Below are 22,743 nucleotides of genomic sequence, written 5' to 3'. Positions count from 1 at the left end.
TGGAGGTTGAATGACCCTTTCACAAGGGTCACATATCAGATATCTTGCATATCAGATATTTACATTATGATTCATAATGGTAACAAAATTACAGTTATGAAGTAGCAACAGAAATAATATTATGGTTGGGGATCTCCACAACATGAACTGTAGGGTCGCAGCATTAGGAAGGTTGAGAACAACTGTTTCTTTATTAATATTAACTAACTAATCTTAATATTCTTCTATTCAAGAAAAGAAAAACAAAGAATGTGGTTTGTTCCTTGGAAATATTGCTAGGGCTCTTGGAACCCTAATAGTCGAGGAGACATGTTTAAATTGCTTCTTAGTAACAGCCAGGACATAAAATCATTGCTAAAGGTAAACAAGCAGGCAACACAAAAGAGCCATTTGTGCTGAAATTTGGGAACTATGGCCAACAACGAGCATCCTACTCAAACACCATTTAAGTTCAGTGCTGAGTCTGCAAAACTTTCAGCAGTGCTCACCAGGAGACCCTCCATTTAAGAGGCAAGATTCACACTGGTTATGTCCATGGTGCTTTCTTTCCCATCTTGGTCTGTCTGTTCTTCCACAACCTGGCTTCCCATAGTGTGCTTCTCCCTTATTCTGATAACCAGGTTTCCTTCTTTTCTTTTTTTAAGTTTTTAAAAGAAACTTTTGTTTATTTGTTAATATGTGCATTACAGGAAACAAAACACAAGCAGGCAAGAACAAAGTCGCCCAGTTACAAGCAACTCAGCTCAATGTGTCGTTCTAGAGTTCTAGATCCTGTAAGCATACACACACTTAGGTAATTGAGATTATATAGTATGTACCATGCTTTCCTCACGTGAATACTCACTAACTGAAAACCCCACACTACACAAGCATTTTGATAAACAAGAATATACCATGTCATCTCAATCTGTCAGACAAAATTGTAATCCTGTTTTCCTTGGCAAAAAAATTTTCATAGAAGACAAAACAGCAGCAGGCCTCTAGACAGTCATGCCGGCAAAGTTACAATTAAATTCTCCAGTGCTCAGCTCACAAGGAAACACAAAGCAAAAGATCGCACACTAAGTATAGCATTTCTAAGCTTATCGTCAGATCTATATACTAATGTATGTAGAAGAAGAGGTGTTCCTGCTCAAGGAATGTATTACCATGGAACAGCTGGAAGATGTACCTACAGCGGGGGGGGGGGGGGGGAGGTCTCAGGTTGACAGTCTCAACACAGCTGTGGACCTCCCCAAGAACCTCTCTGCCCCTCCTCAGCCTAGCAACATGAATTTCCTCACACTGTGCAAACATGGCTTAACTGTTCCATGTTCCAGAGGAACCCTCTCTGTCAATTCTACCATATCCACTAGCAGTAGTTTTAACCATGTGCTCTCAGTTAGGATGTAACATTCAGATGACAAAGAATGAACTGTGCACAACGAATACAAGTATTTTACCAAGATGCACATAGGACCGCTGGGTACAGCTGTCTTCTGGATGCAGATGCACTAGCAGTCTTTTCCTCATCCATCCTCTTCTCTGCACAACTCTTAAGTGCAGATGATGCTAGTGAGAAGATTAACAAAGGCCACACCCAGACAGCCCTCCTCAAAGACTAGCCTGACGTTTAGTGACTCTATTGCTACTTCTAATATTTCTTAGGCATGGGACTTACCTCTACAACCTGACAACAATAACTGAAATGTACACCTAACCTATACCTAGTCAACTTGAACCAACCAACAGCTACAGTGACATTTTCCGAGCATCAATCTGTGCCCTAGCCTACCTCCACCACTTGGTAAAAGCATCTGCGTAAAGGCCAAGTTTAACCTCCATCTCCCCAGTGTACCATTCCTATGAAATAAGAAAATAATCCTAAAACATGGTGTCAGCCCTCTATTGTTTCCACGGTGTGCACTTTTTTTACATTTATGCACTAGTGTATGCATGTGTGCACATATGTGCCACTGCACTTGTGTGGAGGCTAAAAAACAAGTTGTGAATTACTTTTCTCCTATCAAGTGGATCCTGGAAATCAAACTCAGGTCACTAGCTTGGTGACAAACACCTTTTCATGCTGAGTCATCCTACCAGTCCATTATGCACCCCTCCTTATTGTTTTGAGACAAAGTCTATATAGTGCTGGCTCTCCCGAGCACAGAGATCCACCTAGCTCAGCCTAGAATTAGAGTCATGCATTGCCACATCAAGTCTATTATGCACTTAAAAGTCTAGAGACCAGATGTTCCCAGTAAGCACTTTGGTTTCCCCAGCTTGTGTACACTGCAGTGAATCCACTGCAGTCCTAACAAAAGCTGTGGTCAGAAACTGCCTTCTCAACAGTAATGTTCTGGTCTAGCCACTCTTACAATTCTCGCCACCCAGGGGTCACATGTGTGTAACTGTCATGTTTTTGTGGGGAGATTAGCAATTTCACTTCCTAAATGGTTTTAAGAGGAGTTTTCCCCTGCATTTTAACATAATTTACAAACATGTCTTTTCACTAACTCTACTTTGTCACACACTGGCAACTCTTTATGGTCTAGGAAGACTGGGTGCTGCAAATTTGGACACGTGTCTTCTATACATTGCAAACTAAGATGTGCAGATATAAGGAACAATGACTAACCTTACCACACTTACATTAGCACTAGGCCCTTCTTTAATTTTCTTTCTTCCTCATCCCAAACCCTCTCAAGCAAGGCTGTATTGCTCAGAAGCAGTTTCTCTTTCTAGTTCCAAAAAACAGCATTTCACCATGAGTTTAAACAGGAGAATCTACAACATGTATTATTTACTATGTCTACTTTAACATATTCTGTGCACTTCTAAACACCTAAAAGAACTAGATGTTTCAGATGAGGACATATATTTGTCCCCCATATACACAGTAGTGTTGAAACCACACATATGTAACAGTGGTTAGATCTCAAAATGTCTTCTGGTGAGAACATTCTGGTCTCTGACCTTTCTTCCCCTTCAGCCACTCTTCTGGGTCCCATGACACAGGCAGCTGTCACTTGGATGATACACTTTCCCAACTCTTCAGAAGACAACCTTGCTATGAAGAGTGTACAGAATATGTGAGTTTACTAACTACTTTTGTCATATATTGACAACCCCTTAGTACCTAGAGACTAGATATCATAGGCCTCATTTGTCAGTTTGTACAATATATACAGTATAGCGAAGTTACATAAGATGCACACAACATACAGGGTGATGGGTAAGCTAGAAATGTCTAGCACACTAATGGAATCTTTTTGCAGTTTCTTCACTCCCACTTCCTCAATCCCACTGAACAAGTACAGCTGGTACACTGTTCTCAGAGGTGGGTTAACAATTCTATTTCTACACACAGTATTTCTCCAGTTTAAAAAAAAACCTAGATACACAAAATATTATTCTATTACTTGTACCTTTAAATGTATCAAGCACTTTCAAATAACTGGAAAGCCTAGATGTTTCATGTATCTGCTATTCATATGGCATTGATAAATAAAACTGTATGCAAAGCAATGGATATTATCTGAGGTATCTTCTAAATATAACCATTTGGGCTTCAACGCACTTTCTTTTCTTTCTCTCTGCCTTCAAACCAGTAGACAAATATAGGCATGTAGGAGGAGGAAGGGGTCGGGAGCCAGATTGTTCATGTGAAGAAGACATGTCTCTCTCTGTCTCTCTGTCTCTGTCTATTTTATTGTGTATGAATTTTAGTACTCATTTCTTACCCCCTCCCGGCCGTGTGTGTGTGTGTGTGTGTGTGTGTGTGTGTGTGTGAGAGAGAGTGTGTGTGTATTTGAGTGTGCTTGAAAATGCCAAGTTTTTTTTTTGAAATGTCTTTCTAGCTGCTCAGAAGTGCCTGACATATCTTATAAGAAGTAGTAAAACGTTTTGTAAATACCTTTTTGTTAGATTCATTTGAAATACTGTTTGGAGAGGAAAAGACAAACCTTCCCCAAGTTGACCACATTGTGTTTGTGCCCTGATTCCTAGGAGAAGGAAATCCAGAACTCTAAGCCATTGTCGTCCGTGAGTGGAAAGGAACCACTATTTCATTTTGTTTGACTTTGCTGTGACGTGGTGTATGTAAAAGACCAAGGGGATCTAATTTACAACATCTCATCACTCTATATGTTAGAGAGGTTGCCAGTGTATGACAAAGTAGAATTAGTAGAACAATGCATTTCTTTACTTTTTGTGTTAAAGAATTTTTAATTACTCATTGCATGTGTGTCATTTACTAGACTGCTGTGTACGTAGTAAGGACAACAGTCCTTACTTGAAACATCTGGCCTTTTTTAGAAGTTTAGAAGTGCCCAACATATGTTAAATGTAAAGGTAATGAAATATCATTTTGTAAATATCTTTTTGCAAAAACTCATGAACTGCTGTCTTTGGGGAAAGGAGTGATGAGCCCCGCTGACCAGGACTATCTGTACTTGCTCAGTGGTTTGGAGGAGGTGCTGGGAGGCAGTGACAACGGTCATGTAGTAGTGTGTGTATATGAGACCTTTTCAGATGCTATTTCTATATACTTACATTTTATTTTGCTATATGTGTACTGCATATAACGGACAAATATGTCTAAACTTTTCAACATCTAGACTTAAGATGTTAAAGAGTTTGCCGTTGTATGACAAACTTATAAAATTAGTTCATAGTGTACACAGTTAAAATTCATAGAAAAGACTGTTCTATAAATGACTTGGGGACAGGAATTTGTTCAGGTTTCTCTTTAATTAGAAAAAAAAATCTCTTATTTACTCCAATCCTTCAGAATGACTGGACTGCTTGCAAGGCTGAAAAACACTGTTATCTTCAGAGATCAGCAGCAAATTCCTGGCCAATACTTTTCTTATTAATCTCTCTCACACTGTATCTTCCTCTCTCGTTTCCTTTACTGCTTCTGGGTTTTATTTTCAATTTTATTTCTCAGAATAAATTTTTGTCTTTTCATTTTTGGAGCAATTTTTAAAGTGGAAATTTTGCTAATATTTTTATCATACTATTGTTATTCTTTACTCTTTGTAGCACATATTCTCTTTGGATAAATACATTTCATGTGCCACAACATTCTTTTTCATAGTTACATTCAACTAGACTAACACTTTTGGCCTTTTTTGATCTTCCTACCCATCTCTCTCCAAGGAAGGAGAAGGGGGCTTAGCTGATAGAAGAATTCAGAAACAAAAGCTGAACACACTTCACTGAATTCCTGCCCCATGATACTGGCTTGGTAACAAAGAAGAGTCAGTCTCATCTAGTCCATTGGGTAACTTTGTAAGAAGTAGCCTCACTGGGCACATGATCTTTTCTCAGGCACATGTATCTTGCACCCAGTTGGGAAAGCTTTATGGGCGAGCAGATAAAATGCACTTTCCTCAGCCCAGTGTTTTTAGTTATAAAACTTTTGGGACAGAATATGAACAAGATATATCATATGGAAATTTTTCAAAAATAAAGTTCAAAAAAGTTTGGATGAGGGCTGGAGAGATGGCTCAGTGGTTAAGAGCACTGATTCCCAGCAACCACAGGGAGGCTCATGACGCTCTGTAATGGGATCTGATTCCTTCTTCTCGTGTGTCTGAAGACAGCAACAATGTAGTATACTCATGTACTTGAAATAAATAAAATAAGTCTTTTATTAAACAAAAAGTTTGGATGGGGAAAAATTAAGTGCATGTTAGATAGATACTGACTTCATGAACTTTCCTCATGACTTAAAGAATGATTTCCTAAAGTTGAGATAAACTTTTAGAACACCATGTACACACAACCCATTAGTTAGAGTCTAGATGGATTCCATAATTTATCCTTCTTATATGACTGACCATCCCCACCCCTTAAGAAGCTAATGCATGGGCCCATGGACATTATTATATAACTACCACAAATGACCATCTTGATAAATGTCACTATTATGTTGTGTTATGACATCTGAGTTAAGGACTCTTAAACATCAAAATTTTTTAAATGGTAATGTACTTAGTGTGTGAGTGTGTGTGTGTGTGTGATTATTCAACATATGTGTGAGCAACAAACATAATAAATCCACTGCTATAACAAACTCTCTTATATAGCAAGGAAAGCCTATGAAAGCATTTCTAAATTGTGATACAAACCAGACTTGTTCTTTACAACTTTTAGAATAACCTGAGCTTTCATGGAGAGAAAGTTTCAACCTAGCTTCTGTCTTCTTCTCCTCTCCCTATTGTGTCAGCACCATGCAGTCTTTTACCCATGATGCTGCTGGTGATGAAACGCTGTCAGTTATAAGTTACGGATGCTGAAGAAGACAGAAGAGTCAAAGTGCCAATCTGCATCTGCAATCCCCATGAAGCAAAGGCACCAATTGCCCACTTCTAGTTTCCTTCTGAAAAGTAGGAAATAAATCTGTATTTATGAAGGCTGTTCTAGGCGAATGCTTTCCTAACGTGCCACCAACTTAGGACAGATGGATAATGATGGATAAGACATTGTTCTTATTCTGAAACCTTCCTGAGTGTGTGGAGTCTTATCAAATTAGCTGAAAAGCACTGTGCTGAAAGAAAAGATGATAAGGATAAAAATAGTAACTGGGGCCACTAGCTGAGCTATATGATTCTGGGAAAAGTGAGATCCAAGAGAAAACCTGAAAATAAGGAGTTAAGTACATAGATAAAGGAACTGGCAGGGTGAGTGGAAAACAGGGAAAGAAAAAAAAATCAAATGAGGGAATAGAGATAAATGATCAGATATGAGTCAAGTCAAACCTTGCCCTGTCCGGCAGGGTGGTGAATAGGGTCTGGGGGGACCACCTGAAAGAGAGAATGGGGGAACAGGCAAACACAAAGGACCACGGCTTGTCTATAGTCTGATCAAACCACTATTTTAATTTTTTTCACACAGGGGTTATATACACATAGAGGCAGGATGTGGGGAAGGGGATGACACAGGAGCGTAGGTGTTCTCAGGGGGAGTAGAGACATCAGAACAGAGAGTTGGCTGGGTGAAGAAGCAGGGGACAGGTAACTATGACTCTGTCTATGATTCATTAATTCTTATCTAAGCTGGTACTTTCCACCAAGGCTACCTATCCACAAGGTCTATGACTACTTGTTGTAGGGTCAGTGTTTTCCCACAGAGACCAAAACTGTGTTAGTAGGCATGTATATATGATTTAAGCCTATGGCTGATTTAGGCCTTCGGTGTTTAAGCAAGGCTGCTCCCGTCAAAACATGACCTGACCTGACCAGTGCCACCAAATCCGTGGCTATGTTTCCTGCTCATCTTATACTGAGCAGCTCATTCAATGCTCACCATACATTACGGACAAAGAGTTATAATCAACCATTATCTCTTCCTGGTCTCATTTTGTTAAGAAATATCTCCTTAGGCATCCTGAAACTTTTTGCTATGATTTAATATAAAAATCTTTTTAAAAACCTCTTTAATACCTGCATGAAATTATCCAGGAAATAAACTTTGTCTCAGATGCTTAGCAATAAATAATCTAGTCAACAGAAAAACTGAAAATAGAAACCAGGTTGTGTATGTCTCTGAAGGTCTCCAATCTGATTATGAGCAGATGGTTTGGTTCTTTTATGGCCTTCAGTAATGGATGAGTGGATTACCAGATTCATGGTTTATACTGGGACCAGAGAATCATGGCGGAAAGAAAAGTAGGTGGAGACTCACTCAGAGTGGCTTGATAAGTTCCATGAACCGCTACAGTGAGGTGAGCTTAGAATGATCTTGGCATGGGGACGATTCCCCACGAGTAATTATTTCATTCACACTAAGCATTAAAAACCTCGCTCAAAACTGAGTTGCTTGACACAATCACCATTTTAGTTCTTTGTAAGCAAGCCAGCTCTTGATTTTTGTTTGGTTTATTTTGGTAAAATTGGAAGTGGTTATGGGGATGATTAGCGTGTTAGCTCACACATGGTCGTGGTTGCAGGCATGGGATCCTGTTGGACTGTGGTGGTTTTAGCAAGTCTGTCATGGGTCAGTCCGCTGGAACCGTGGCTCAGAGTGGCAGAGCTGCTCTCACGACCCTGGGTGGGCGCTTTGGGACCTGCCTGGGTGTTGGGAGAACTCAGTCTGAAGGTTCCGCGGTGAACAGCAGGGCTCTCGAGTGGACCCGGAGGCCAGTGTCTCCTATGGGGCTCCCAGAATCCCAGAAGCAGCTGGCTGAGAATCTCGAGGGGGGAGAGGGAAGCCCTGACTACGCTGCTATTCAGCTAGCTTTCTTAAAGAGGTGGGCCTGCGAGGCAGAATGCAGAGAGGTCCTCAGGGAAGCACAGTGGCTGCAGCTATTAAAGCCCCAGAAGACACGAGGGAGTCCATGGTTCCAAAAGGCTTTATTTTCATGACAGATGGTAGTTGAATCTGGATGCACCCCCACCCTCCCTTAGGTAAGGGCAGACCTGACTTAAATAGGGAGGGAGGACGGAGGAGGGTCTGGAAAAGGAATAATAATATATATAATAATAATAAAGGATATATATATAATTGGCTATGCCCTCTGGCCTTCAGGTATCTCATTAATATGGAAATCTCTCTAGGGCCTGAGGCCTGTAGTCACATCCTCTTCCTGTGGATGGGCTGGTAGGGACTATGTGACTAATGGGGCTGATCAAGTGGAGGTCTTAGACTGCCTTTCAGGACCATGGGTTCTGGGGGTGTGGCCGAACACCTGGCAGTTGTCCCATCAGGGTCCGTGGTTCAAGACCTGTGCCCAACCAAGAACCAAGCTGTCCTTTCATGGTCCAACAGCTGGTCACATTTTTTTAAATTAGTAAATTATTAAAATTTCATATATATGGACTATTTATATAATTTCCCCTTTTCCCATTTCCAAATCCTTTCCATATTCCACTTTTTAATATTTATATTATATACATATATATTATATACATATATACATGTATATATATTCATATACACATATATGTATATATTCATATTATATATCTATATTCAATATATTTATATATAATAATATAATTATATATCCATATAATTATATTGGATAATATAATTTAATATATATTTACATATATGTATATGTGTATATACACACATATGTACATATATATATATACATACATATATATATATGTGTGTGTGTGTGTGTGTGTGCCAATAAATATATAACAACCTGGTGGATATTTGTAGTTTTGCTTGTATGAATATGCTTTTAGGACTAACCATTTTGTATGGGATAAACAATTAGCAATCTTATCCCTCGAGAAGACTGTTTCTCCCTCTAGTAGCAGTCATTAATTGCCTATAGCTCTTCATCTAGGGATAGGAATCCCTGAAAATTCTCCCATCTACACTGGCATGTCAGCTGTTTGTTTGGTTATCCAGACTTTATTAAGATAGCCACATTGTTGAGATTTCATGGATGTGGATTTCCTATATATAGAAAACACAACCTTGTGTCAGGCTTTCTATGGCTCTTCTTTTTGTCCTCTGGCTCTTTCAGTCTTTCCATTTCTTCTTCTACCATGGTCCTTGATTCTTACGTGTAGGGTATGCAGAGGATGCATTGATTGGGCCTGGGCACCCATAGTCGGTTGCTCTCTGAACTGTGTTGATCATTTGACTCATTGTGGCTTTCTGTAATGACTTCTGTCTGCTTCAAAAAGAACCTTCTTTGATGAGGAGGAAGAGACACACTTACCTGTGCATGTAAAGATAAAAACTTAGAGTGTAGTTAGTAATTATACTGGTTTAGGAAAGTGACTTACTACGTTCTCCTCTAGGTCTGATGATCTCAATAACTGTGGGTAGTTGGCAGGGTTTGCAGTACCAGGCATGGTTTCCTTTTTGTTGAGATAATCTTAAGCCAAATTAGATGGCTGTTGGTCACTCCCAAGATATTTAGGGATATTTTACTGTGCTGGTTATTGTTGTGGTTCATAGGCATCACTATTGACTAAAACTACTAACTGCCTGCCTTACTTCACAGCTTGCATAGCTCCTTCCAACACTAGGAAGGGCTACCTTCTAGAAGGAGGTTTCTGGGTTGACTCAATTCATCTAACTCCTGTATCTGAAGGACATGATGTCTTGAACAATAGGGACTTATCTTCAACTTCTGGGAGGCAACCAAGGACAACAGCAATATCCTACATTGTTTTGGGGGTTGCTCAGTCTCTCCTGACCAACAATGTGCAGTTTCTCATGCCTGATACTGGAGTTTTTGTTAGACTCTATGGCTCTCGGAGGTAGTATTATTCCTCCAGATGGTGTAACTTCATCATGTAAATAAGGTTTTATATATATATTATAAATATATATGACACAAAACATATATACACATATAATTATTTATATTCATAAATGTTAAAATATATTTCATATATAACAAGCATATATGGACATACATATATGCAAAGTTATGGGCATATGTGTGTTTGTATGTTTGTGTAAATACAAAATAATGATTCCCTATGGCTTTTTCAAACATCCTTAGAGTTCTGTATCTCTCCTTCCAGTCTCTCCTTCTTTATTGCCCTCCCTCCTCTCTCTTCAATTGAAGCCCGCCCTTTTCCCCATTTCTCCTTCATACCCCCTGTATCCTACTACTCCATTCTCTAGAACTCCGTCCTCTTTGTTCCATGGTCCCCTTTCACTTTTTTTTGTTTGTTTGTTTCTATGGTAACTCTAGGCTAAAAATTACACCTGCAGATTTGGCACTGGGAACCACAAATAAAGTAAAACTTGTTTTTGTCATGGAAATTACAGAGAGGCCAGGTAAGAGTCTTCCTCATGCTCTTTTATTCTCCATGCTTTTATTTTGGAAATAGACATCTCCATTTCCAAAAGCAACAAATGAGTAAGTTCCAAATTATGTGCACTTTCCAAGTCTCTGCTTAGGTCATGTTTGATGCCATCTTGTTGATCAAAATAAATCACATGGCCAACATCAACATTTTATTCAAAGAAATAGAGAAACCAGGAATGAAGAGATGGCTCTGCTGGTACAGTGATTGCCATATGAGAGTGAGGCCTGAGTTAGGATCCCTAGTCCCTATTTAAAAAGAGGGGCATGATGGGGGGCACCAGTAATCCCAGTGCTGAGGAGGCATAAATAGGAGGATTACTGGGGTTTACTTGCTAGCTAGTCTATCTGAATCAGTAAGCTCAGTAACAAACCCTGTCTCCCCACAAAAATAAGGTGGCAAGCTATTAAGGAAGACACTTGTGAAATTCTAGCCTCCATCTGGACATGCACACATATGCATGTGTACACACAGAAATATGTATACATACATACTCATACATACAAAATAAATAAGCATATTTCTTTTGTGAGATAGATAGACAGATAGATAGATAGATAGATAGATAGATAGATAGATAGATAGAGCAGATGAGAACAGATGCTGGGAAATAAACGTAGAGCTTTGCATGTGTTAAGCAAGCATTTTACCACTGAGCTACGCTCCTGGCCCTACAGCTCCTCTTAATAGAAAAAATAATGAAAGCATTATAAAAAAAGATCCCTGTGTAATTTGTGGATATTTTTGGCAATCAGTCAAGCACAGATGCATATTGAAGTTCATTGGGGATTATGACTAATGCTTAGGCAATGCACTAACATAATTATATCCATTTTAGGAAGTGAGGCTTTTTATCAGTATGTATATATATATGCATGCATGCATGTATGATGCATGCTAATATCCCAGAAGTGTTCCCTTTAAAAATTTATGTATGTATTTATTTACGTCCCAGATAATGCTCCCTCCCCAGTACCTCCCTCACAGAGTCTCTCTCTCCATCCCCCAACCCCTTCTCCTCTGAGAGGGGTGGCTGTGTATCCCTTTACCCTGACACATTGATGTATCAAGTCTCTGGCAGATTAGGCACATATTCTCCTACTGAGGCCAGACAGGGCAGTCATGAAGACCGAGCTGCCAGTCTGCTACATATGTGCCCCATAGCCTTGTTCTAGCCTGTGTGTGTTCTTTGGTTGTTAGCTCAGCTTCTGAGAGATCCCAGGGGTCCAGATTAGTTGAATCTGTTGGTCCTTTTGTGGAGTTCCTATCCCTTTCAGGGCCTTCAGTCTTTCCTCCAACTATTCCGTAAGTGTCCCCCACCTCTGTCCTATCTTTGGCTGTGGGCATCTGGATCTGTTTCAGTCTGCTGCTGGATAAAGCCTCTCAGAGCACAACTATGCTAGGCTCCTGTCTGCAAGTATAACAGAGTGTCATTAACAGTGTCAGAGATTGGTGCTTGCCCATGGGATGGGTTTTGAGTTGGCATGACTATTGGTTGGCCTTTCTTTCCGTCTCTGCTCCATTGCTGCATTTCTTTTAGACAGGACAAATTTTGGGTAGAATGTGACCTCCAGGTCAATTTGAATAGTCCAGATGGATTGTTCTTCAGAATGCAGGTTCTTTCAAATGTTATGTGCTTCAGCATCAGTTGAAGGGTTTACTTAAGTAGATTTCGAGACACCACTCAGAGATTCTGATGGGACTGGCCTGGGATGAAACTGGAGAATGACCATTTCTGATAAGCTCTTAGTGGGTGCTTCTCATATGATTGGATTTCAATACTACCACAATTAAATATAGTAAATAACCAGCTTGGTCTCATTTCTCTGTAGAAGAACCATGGTCACTGTTAGCTCAAACTTAATATTCTTTCTTAAGCACTGTCTCTCAGGCATTTCAATACAGTTAGCCAGTAGGTAGCCATAAGATCCTGCACTGGGGCACTGTTCTATCTGCTCACTTCTGCAAGGTTTCCTCTCAACTAAGCACCTACATCTCTTCCCTTCAGTTTTCTATTAAATGAAGAAAATGGATGATGATTTGGATGAGCTACAAGAAAAAAAAAACTCGAAGCCTTCAGTACCCAACAACAGAAGTCAACTGTGACAGTGAACTCCTATTCAGTTAACGGCATCCATCAGACCACACAAAAGATGGAAGACGAATCTCTGGCAAGTCTGATCCTGACCTCTGCTAATCAGGATGTAGGAAGAATAGAGACAAATCACTCACTTGCTCTTTGGTAAGAGCAAATGCTTTTCAAGTATAGTATTTGCAGCTCATGCTTGCTCAGAAGGAAGTGAGCATTCTGCTATATCCTGATAACTGCAATTGAGAATGGCTCTTATCAGCATTATTGTCTATTCTTTACTGTAATCAGTGGTCTATTTATAAAATAACCCTCTATCTGGGCATTCTACCTTCTAGGTAATGGGATGCCGTAGCTGACTAGACAATTAGCTCATTGTCTTTTGGAGTTTCCAAAGAAGAGAAGGATAATTTGTATTGTACTTGTGTCACTGCCTGACACCACCTTCATGCCAGCAGTCATATCACCAGCTCTGCAGAGCATTATGCGCTATCTAACCTTAGATTCCCCATCCAATGTACAGATGGACCTCCTATCAGAGCCCTTCAGGAAATCTTGGTTTTCCCCTTTATGTGCCCCTGAATATCCAGTCTTTACTTGTGTTTGGCCAGTTAGCAGACATTTTCTCCCTATTTGAGGGTAAGGTCTTATGGCCATGCTATATGGGCCTGGGTTAGTGTACTTATATCAGGTTTACCACATAGGCCTTCTGTTCATATGAACAAAGGAATGTCTGTGGGCACCTTGGGACATAAACCAAGAAGTAGCTATAGACTCATCATATGATAGATGGTTCTACATTTAGCTTTTGAAGAATTCTCCCATGCTGATTTGCATAGTGGCTACATCAATTATTATTATTATTATTACAAGTTTTTAACTTATTCACTTTACAGTTTGCTCACTGCCCCCTCCTAATCACCTCCCACAATTATTTCCCCTCCCCACTCCTCTTCTCCTCTGGGTGGGTGGGGGAACCCCTGGGTATTTCCTTACTCTCGCATATCAAGCCTCTATGAGGCTAAATGCATCCTCTCCCACTGAGGTCAGACAACCACAACATTAATTTTTAATTCTACCATGGGCCATGATGAGGAGGGGCGGGGTGTATGGGGTGTGTGTGTGTGTGTGTGTGTGTGTGTGTGTGTGTGTGTGATTGCAGTGTGTGAAAGTCTGAGGACAAATGACCAGAGTCTATACTTTCCTTTTAGCATGATGTTCCAGGGTTTTGAACTCAATGATTAGGCTTGGTGGCCACTGCCTTTGCCTGGTAAACCACAATTATTTTATTTTTTGCTTGCTTGTTAAAGCATGAAGCGTAGATTCTTCTTCTTCCTGCTAAATTAAAGGCATGTATCCATGATCCATATCTTGCTGGTTAACAACTAGTTAACCTCATCCATGTCTATAACAGACAGTAGGAGTATCCTTTCAGGCAGAACCTTTCATGTGTCCCTGCCGTGCAGAGACAGAAAGCATACCACTGTTATAATTATTCTCAAGAGTGAAAAAAACAGCATGAATACTTGTGTTTAGGTGGTTCATAAGACAAATGGATGATGTTTCTGTTCTGGAAACAAGAAACTTAACCCAGCTGTGGAATAATGTCCATCAAAGATGACTAAGTCCACATCTGGAGAGTCAAGACCTTTACTTTAGGTAGCAGCAAGTGGGCAGTGCAGGTGGAGGTAGAAACTCCTGAAAGTCACCTATGAGAAGCTTGTTTGTTCCTTCACCCCAGTCACTTACAGTGCTATGCCAGTTGCAGCTTGATGGACAGTTTGTCTGAGCTCTTCTTTGGCCTCAAAGCATCCTGGGAAGCTCTCTGTCATCTCCAACACCTTTGATGTATGTTTCCTCTGCAGCCCTGGGAGCCACTCAGCCTTCCAGAGAAGGCGTGGCTCTGAAGTGCTGTTGTGAACACCCTGATGATAGTATTTTAGGATTTTGCCTTCTGGACTGCTAATACTCCCTTAAAACTGGTTGATAGCTGAAGTGACAAGGCAATGTTCTTGAGTAAGCCTTAGGGATCATAAAATCTCCTATTCCCACAATGGTACTCAAAGAGATCAACTATGACCCCAGTGGGTGGTAACTCAGAGTTTTCTAGGTAGAAACCCAGCAATTGTAGTTGCTGGGTTTTTGCACACAACACCATGCTGTGGACCCTGAATTTACATTACAAATGTTTTGAAAGTCTAGACAATCATAATGAAAAAAAATGCAACAGATTAAACAGTTTAAAAAATACGTCAATTAAGTCATCAAAATTGGCTACCAAGTATACATTTTAGAATATATATATATATATTTTTTTTGTTTTTTCGAGACAGGGTTTCTCTGTATAGCCTTGGCTGTCCTGGAACTTACTCGGTAGACCAGGCTGGCTTCTAACTCAGAAATCCGCCTGCCTCTGCCTCCCAAGTGCTGGGTAGAATATTTTTATTTTGAAAAATCAAATACTCAAATAACAATATAAAAGTTCGTATGTATCAAAGGTTCACATGTTGTCACTTTGGCTTGCTATCCTTGTCTACAGTACAGATCTGGCCCTCTTTATTTCTCTCTCTTTTATCTCTCTCCCTCCCATGCTCCTATGTCTATGGTTTGGTTCTTTGTATTGCTGAATTCTGCATAGGCAGATCTAACAACCCATGGATTTAAATATTTGGACAAAAAGAATTACATCTGTATTAAACAGGTACAGACTTCTTTCTTGTCATTATTCACCAAATAATCCAGTATAACAATGATTTACAGAGTATTGATTATAAATACCTAGAGATGACTTAAAGCACATAAATGATGTGGATGGATTATATGAAAAACAATTCCCTGTCATCTAAGGGAAAGGATGCTGCTGACAGTGCTTTCCCTACATGTTTCTAAACACAGTCACACAGACAGCTATGTATTCCACTTAACTGCAGCTCAGTAATCAAGCCCAAGAAACTTGATATTAATACAATGCTGTTATTTAGATTATATTCTCAAAGGTTGTTGATTATCTCAATGTCTTTAACAGAAGTTAAAATTTTGTCCAGCCTTACTTATCATGGAAAAGTATGTATTCTGCTCTTCTGTGTCAGTTATAATTTTGACAAGCACAAGAAAATTGTTTCTAATCTGATGACATCAAACAGAGGACCTTGAGTTAAGAATAAGCAGGCTTCAAATTTATAGGCACCATTAGTTCCTTTAGATTGCTACAGCTAGCGGCTTACATTTTGTAAAGCATCCTTTTGTCTTCACTGGACTCTATGATATACAGCTCAGTAGGAAATGAATAAATGAATTTAGGGCTTTGAGACACTGTTGTAATTGGGGTCAAGTCTTTGATGCAGTTAGCAATCCATGGTCTATTACAAGGCTCAGACCTCAGACTTCAATGCTTCAATACCGACAATCACCTCAATATACAACTACTAAGAAGAGACACACCAGGAAATAAAACTTAAGGTATAATACAAAGTTAAAATTGTATAGGGAAATCGATTTTTATAATTCAAATATTTTCTTAAACATGATTATGCCCTTAGAGAATAAAATTGCTGATTCTATAGAGTAACCTAATTTTTATGAGATTTCCCCTTAGAGCTAAAATCCCAGTTATAATGTAGAAAAGGATATTACTTATTAAAAATGTTCCAATATCAAAAGCACAGAAGGTGAGTTCTGTGTACAGGCAGCACATCAGTATCTACATCTATATCTACATCTCTCTACACCTTGCTATTGAGTGTGCTCCTGTCGGACCCAAGTGCCGTTGCTGTCACGCCATTGGAGTAAGGGTTTCCCCTTAAAGATTGTGACTTTGAAACAAAATGAAAGACAATCAAGAAACCAAGAAGGTCAGCAGCACAGAGAGCTGTGACAGGTGCTTAGCCTTGGAACTCCTACAGGTTAACAGACCCGGAACCAGGAACTGCTAATATTAAGGATAATGCGTAAGTTATCTTTGTGTTTTTATAGTATCGCTTATCCTTTAATATAACATGTTATTCTATGAGCCTTAAGACAGAATCATCTTATTTGTATTTAATGTGGTTAGAACTGGGAACCCTTCTAGCATGGCAATACTGAATGCTAAAAGGTTTCCCACGTAGTTGTAAGCACGGGTGCTATTGTGATGTTTTAAACATTTCTAGACTCTTAATTCATTGCTCTATCTTAATCATGCTAATAAATGGATTATAGTTCTGTTTAGTTTCAGAAAGTTGCTGCCTGATAGTGAAGGTACACTGATTACTTAGAACACTGTGTTGCTCCAGCTGCTGGTATACTAACGTCGGGAACTGAGTGATCAAAGTGGCTGTCAGATTAAGAGGAATGGAATCCCTCTTAATAATTTGTGCAGAATGCCAGATCAAAAGAACAGAGGGCATTATAGCTCACAGCCATCTCTCAGAGAGCATTATTATTCATTTGGGACCCAGACTTCAAGAAGATGCCCTACACGGCACCTGCTTGTAGAATGTGTAATCTAACAGGAGACAGTGCCATGAGAAGGAAATTAGAGTTGTACAGTAGCCCCAGGTAATCTTATTAATCTTTTTGACCTTTTCTTTTGCCGTTGAACTGGTTATTTCTAATAGAAAGATAGCATTATCATTCTTTATTGAAGTAGGAAGTAGGGAAAACACAAACGGCAATGGGGTGGTTTTAAAGAGTGACACTAATGGACAGTGTACCCATGCAGGTGACACTGTAGTCACTCAAGTAGATAATACATGTGTTTACTTCATTCCTGCCCTTCTCTTTCTAATCACGACAGAATTCTAGAACCTGACAGAAGACTCTTATTTAGCAGATTTAGTGGCTTTGAGAGAAAAATTATACAAGTCATCAGCAAAGTATTCTTTGTTCGAAAGGAAGAACTTATAATCGTTAATTCCCTTGAGAGGTCAGAGAGAGGCTATGGCATTCCTGGAGGGCTTCAGATGCATCACAGAGGGGTCCGTGATAGAAACCCCATATCTCCTTTAGGTTTCCCTAAGATGTTTTCTCCTTTGGGGGGAGGGGAGGGGGCGTGTCACATCCCTCCTGCAGCATGTAACAGATTTTCCTTCGCTTCTGAAAACTGAAGCTTTGTGAAGATGCTAAGGGCAGTGGAGCCCCTGAAGCTTTCCTGTAAGGGATGTGCGATTCACGAATTCAGAGTAAAAAAGGGGCTAGAGGGGCAACAACTGCTTTAGTAAGTGTTCTTAAATCTCCATTAGTTTAAAGATCTCTTTGGTAATATTTTTAAATGTGTCCTTCTGCTTTTCTCATTTTCTTCTCTCCTCCCCGTCTGCTACATAGCATCACACTGGACATTACCAGTGAGAATGTACCTAGTGCACACATGATTACAGAGATGGGGCCGAAAGCACCGCATGGTACCTGCTGTGCCTGGAGCCCAGTGGAGAATGACATGTGTGAATGAGGTTAGGAACCTATCTAACCACATGTTGCCCCATAGGTAAGGGGCTGGCTACATATAGTTTGGGGTAGGTTTTTTCTCCCTAAATAAAAGTTATTGCAACATAGCCACATCCACTGACTTAAAATATGTGTTATATTGACTTAATCATATATTTAATAGAATATAATATAAATGGTCTGTGGCTATTTAGAGTTCAAAGGGAGAGCTAAGCATGGTGACAAGCAGTATACAGTCCCAAATGACTAAAATACTGTATTTAAAATTTTTGAGCTCATTTTTCCATTGGTATACAAACTTCTAGGATGATGTCTAAACTGCAAACAGACATTAAGTAAACAATTCACCAGCATGATTTATAATTATGACATTGTATAGTAGATCATGGTATCCTTATTGTGGTATGAAAAGTTAACAAGCAATCTGCCCTTCTAATGTCTTTTGAGTGTGTGGTATTTTATGGTTGACTTGAGTTCAGTGCTGTATGGCAGATCTCAAAACCTTATCCCATCTTGCTTGACTGGAGCTGCTTGCCCATGGATTGACAGCTCACATTTGGCTTCTCCCCTTCCCACCCTTATCCCTCAGATCTTGCAACATTCTATTTTTTGGTTCTATGAGTCTGGCTACTTTGCATATTTCATGTAATGGGAATCATAAAGCACAGTTGATTTTCTGTGACTGGCACACTTCACTTACAATATCTTTAAGAGTCATGTACATTTTTTTCTAATGGTGAGGTTTCCTTTTTTAAGGCTAAATAGTATTCCACCACTCTGCCATACCACATTTTGTCTAAACATTCACCCATTGATTAAGAGTTCAGGTCATTTTCACACATTAGCTATTGTGAATAGTGCCTCAGTAAGTGAAAAAGTGTGATATCGCTTCAGTCAAGATGATTATTAGTAAAAAAAAATCAGTAAGTGTTGCAAAAGATATGGAAGAATTGGAGTGCTTGACTTCTGTTTCTGGCAATGGAAAATTGTATAACTGCTACAGAAAAAAGTATGGCAATCCTTCAAAATATAAAAAAAGTAGATTCACCATATGTGATAGGGTAATCTTTCTCCCAAATGTTTATGCAAAACAATTGATTATCATTGCTACTGCCCATGACTGTTCTTGAACTAGTAAGCTCCTGTCCCAGCTTCCGCTAGAGTCCTGGGATTGTAGACACAAGTCATCATGATGGTCCTGACTTCTAAACACTTAAATTCATCCTCTAGTTGCATCATTTCTTACTGAAGAGGGCTGTGGGTCACTGTGCTTCTTAGTTTTCTGTGTGTGTCATATCTTGAGTGATGTGATTCCTCCCACCCCCCGCCATCCACCCCAGCTATTTGAAACATTGAAGAAGATGAATTTCTGGATAGATGAATACAACTTTTTTCCTCAGGGAACTGCTTCAGTATTTTGACCAAACATACTATTGTTTAATATTTAAATTATCTCAAATCAAATTGTACATCCTTAAGTGATATGTCAAAAGTGTACCAAGCCTTGAAGTGGACTTTAGAATTAATAATCCTCTTTGTCATAGATAGATAGATAGATAGATAGATAGATAGAGATAGATAGGTATCTCTTTGTTTTAGTATTTGCTCACATTTTCTCCATACTACCCAGAAAGACTTTCTGAGGATCCTTTTCTGTGCTTATGTGGAAAGAAGGAAGACCCATGCCATGCCATTTACCCTTTGTCAAAAGAATGACAGTTCAATCATTTTATGGCATTTAGAATTTTTACTCTTTGCTTTCTCTGATTCAAAGTAAGTCATCAATGAGATTCTATTATTATGCTGCTGTGCATTTAGGGCTGTCTCCAGGACGTTGGGAATACTGCATCTGAGAGGACTAGAGAACCACAGAAAGCATTTATATAATTTGAAAAACCCTGTGCTTGGGACATATCTATTGGTAAAGTGTTTTCTGTGGAAGTATTAGAACTTCACTTCTGTCCTCAGCATCCACGTAAAAAGCCACGTATGGCAGTACTCATTTGTAATGAACGCCACTGGGGACATTATCCCACAGGAGGATCCTGGGGCTCACTTGCTAACCATCCTTGCCTAATCAATAAACTCCAGCTTCTGATCTTGAAAAATAATGTGGAGAGCAATTGAGAAAGACACCTGAATTCAACTTCTGACCTAACTATACATGCATGTGCATGTACACATGAACCCACACACACATGTGCACTCATGAGAATACATGTACATAAAGAACATTTTGAAAATATTAAAGGCTGAGTTTTCTTGGTAATACATACTGTGCAGTACTTACAGATCCTAATCAGATGAGTATAGTGCACTTAATGTTTTATGTGTATTATTGTACAATGCTAATATATAGCTAACATATAACATATGCTGTTATAGCTTAAAGTATAATATTCAGCAGCTCTAGCATTTATTATGTAAATGGATATTATGTTCTGTATGTTTGTAGGTGCATAGAGTTTTGTACATGTTTACAGTATATGGAAGGACAATAAACTGGCACTCAGTGTAAGACCTTGAAGTGGGGAGTTGTTTGTCAAGGTTGTTTCCTCATGCAACTGAACTTGCTTGAACCAACTCTGTCGTCTTCATATGTACCTTATGAAAGCTGATTTTCTGAAACAAAAAGTTGGAGACAGATTTCCACCTTTTGCCTTTTATTCTTTTTCCTTTTCCTTATCTCTTCAGAGTTCATTTGTGCAAATCCTTTCCAACATTTTCAAACGGTGCCTCCTTCAAAGCTGGATTTGGGGTATTCTGATGAATGCTTGTGGTTCACAGGGAAAGTAGCTCGGAGTCCTCCCAAATACAATGACCTTTAGGACCAGTCTTACCTTCCCATCTGAGCATTCTCTGGTCAGCCTGTCTTTAGTGGCAGGGAAGGCAGGAAGCCAATAAGTGAAAGAAAAGCAATAGCTGGCCAGTCCTACCAAGCTGCTTAGGGCAGAGTAAACAGAACACATGCCAAATGCTGCTGCCTTTGTTTCTGATATCATACTTCAGCTTTGCATGACAATGAATGACATTATCCATGGGATCATACTTTGATCATCTTTTTATTTCTACCATATTGATGTTAAAATGAATCAGAGGAACTTCATGTCTGGAGAGGAAACGTAGACATATAGTCCATATCTTAGCTGATGGCTGAGATACATGAGGCTAAGGGAGGAGGGCTGACATAAGCATTTACAGGATGTCAATCAACTAGATGTGAGCATATGGTTCGAGAGCATATAATGTTCATGGTAACTTTTTGCACACTTTGTCTTTGATTTGAGAATTAGAAGCATACCATGAGAAACCACGGTATGGGAGGCTTCAAAGAACTTCAGTACTCAGCCACCTTTCTCAGTCCCTGTCACCCTACCCTAGAAGCTTCTGTCTTAGTCAATTGGTCTCCATAACCCAGCTTGATGATGACTTAACAAGGCCAGGCTTTTGTTTCTCACAGTTGTAGAGGCCAAGGTTGGGATGCCAACATCCCAGGGTATTGGTGATAGTGTTCTTCTCTGTTGTAGCCTGCAGATGTCTCCTTGGATGCTCACAGAGTAGGTGGAGAGTGTCCCTTGCTTCAGAACACTAACACACTCATGAGGGCTCTACCTCATGACCTAAACACCTCTGGAGGCATGGTTGATATTATAGCGTCAGATTTTCAACTTACTAATTTGTAAAGGTGGCAAGAGCAACAAAAATTTGGTCAATAATACCCCTCCCAGTACTAAAACCTTGCCAGATAGAAATGTGAAATCATATAACGTCCATCTCAGCTCGTAACAGGGGATACACAGAGAGTGCAGTGCAAGCGATCACAAGGAAGCCATAGGCTGTGTCTAGAATTGAGGAAATCCTGTATGGCAAATCATCCTGTTTGTTCAGCTCATAAATAACATAAAAATGAATAGGGTCTATTGTATAATCTGAGACTTGAGAGACAAATTAACCAGGTGTAGCCCGTGGACCTTGGAACCTGACTTACAAGCCAACTGCAGAAGGAGGAAACTGAGAAACTGGTACCTGAACATGAAGCAGTACCGGGGCCACTGTGTGCCATTTTAGCTAGAGTGAAATTGTGACTAGTTCATTTAAAAATACTCTGGTGTCAGAAACATGTGCTTCATGAACATATACTTAGTCATTTCTTAGACAGTCTTAGCCACTGTGTGCCATTTTAGCTAGAGTGAAATTGTGACTAGTTCATTTAAAAATACTCTGGTGTCAGAAACATGTGCTTCATGAACATATACTTAGTCATTTCATATGAATAAAAATACAGGGCTTACACTAAAATTCAGATTCCTTAGCTTACTCTGTGTGATTGTAAGTTGGTGTTTTGTTTTGTTAACAGCTATCATTGCCAGATTCTACTTTTCACTTCTGTTCTGGAGCCTGAGGTAGTAACAAAGTTATTCATCTATGTTTAACATGAGTCTATGTATAAACAAAATCAAA

Source organism: Arvicanthis niloticus, chromosome 2 (assembly GCF_011762505.2).
Source record: "Arvicanthis niloticus isolate mArvNil1 chromosome 2, mArvNil1.pat.X, whole genome shotgun sequence".
NCBI classification, from domain to species: Eukaryota; Metazoa; Chordata; class Mammalia; order Rodentia; family Muridae; genus Arvicanthis; species Arvicanthis niloticus.
The sequence above is the reverse complement of the archived record's forward strand: the minus strand, read 5'-3'. Positions refer to the sequence as shown.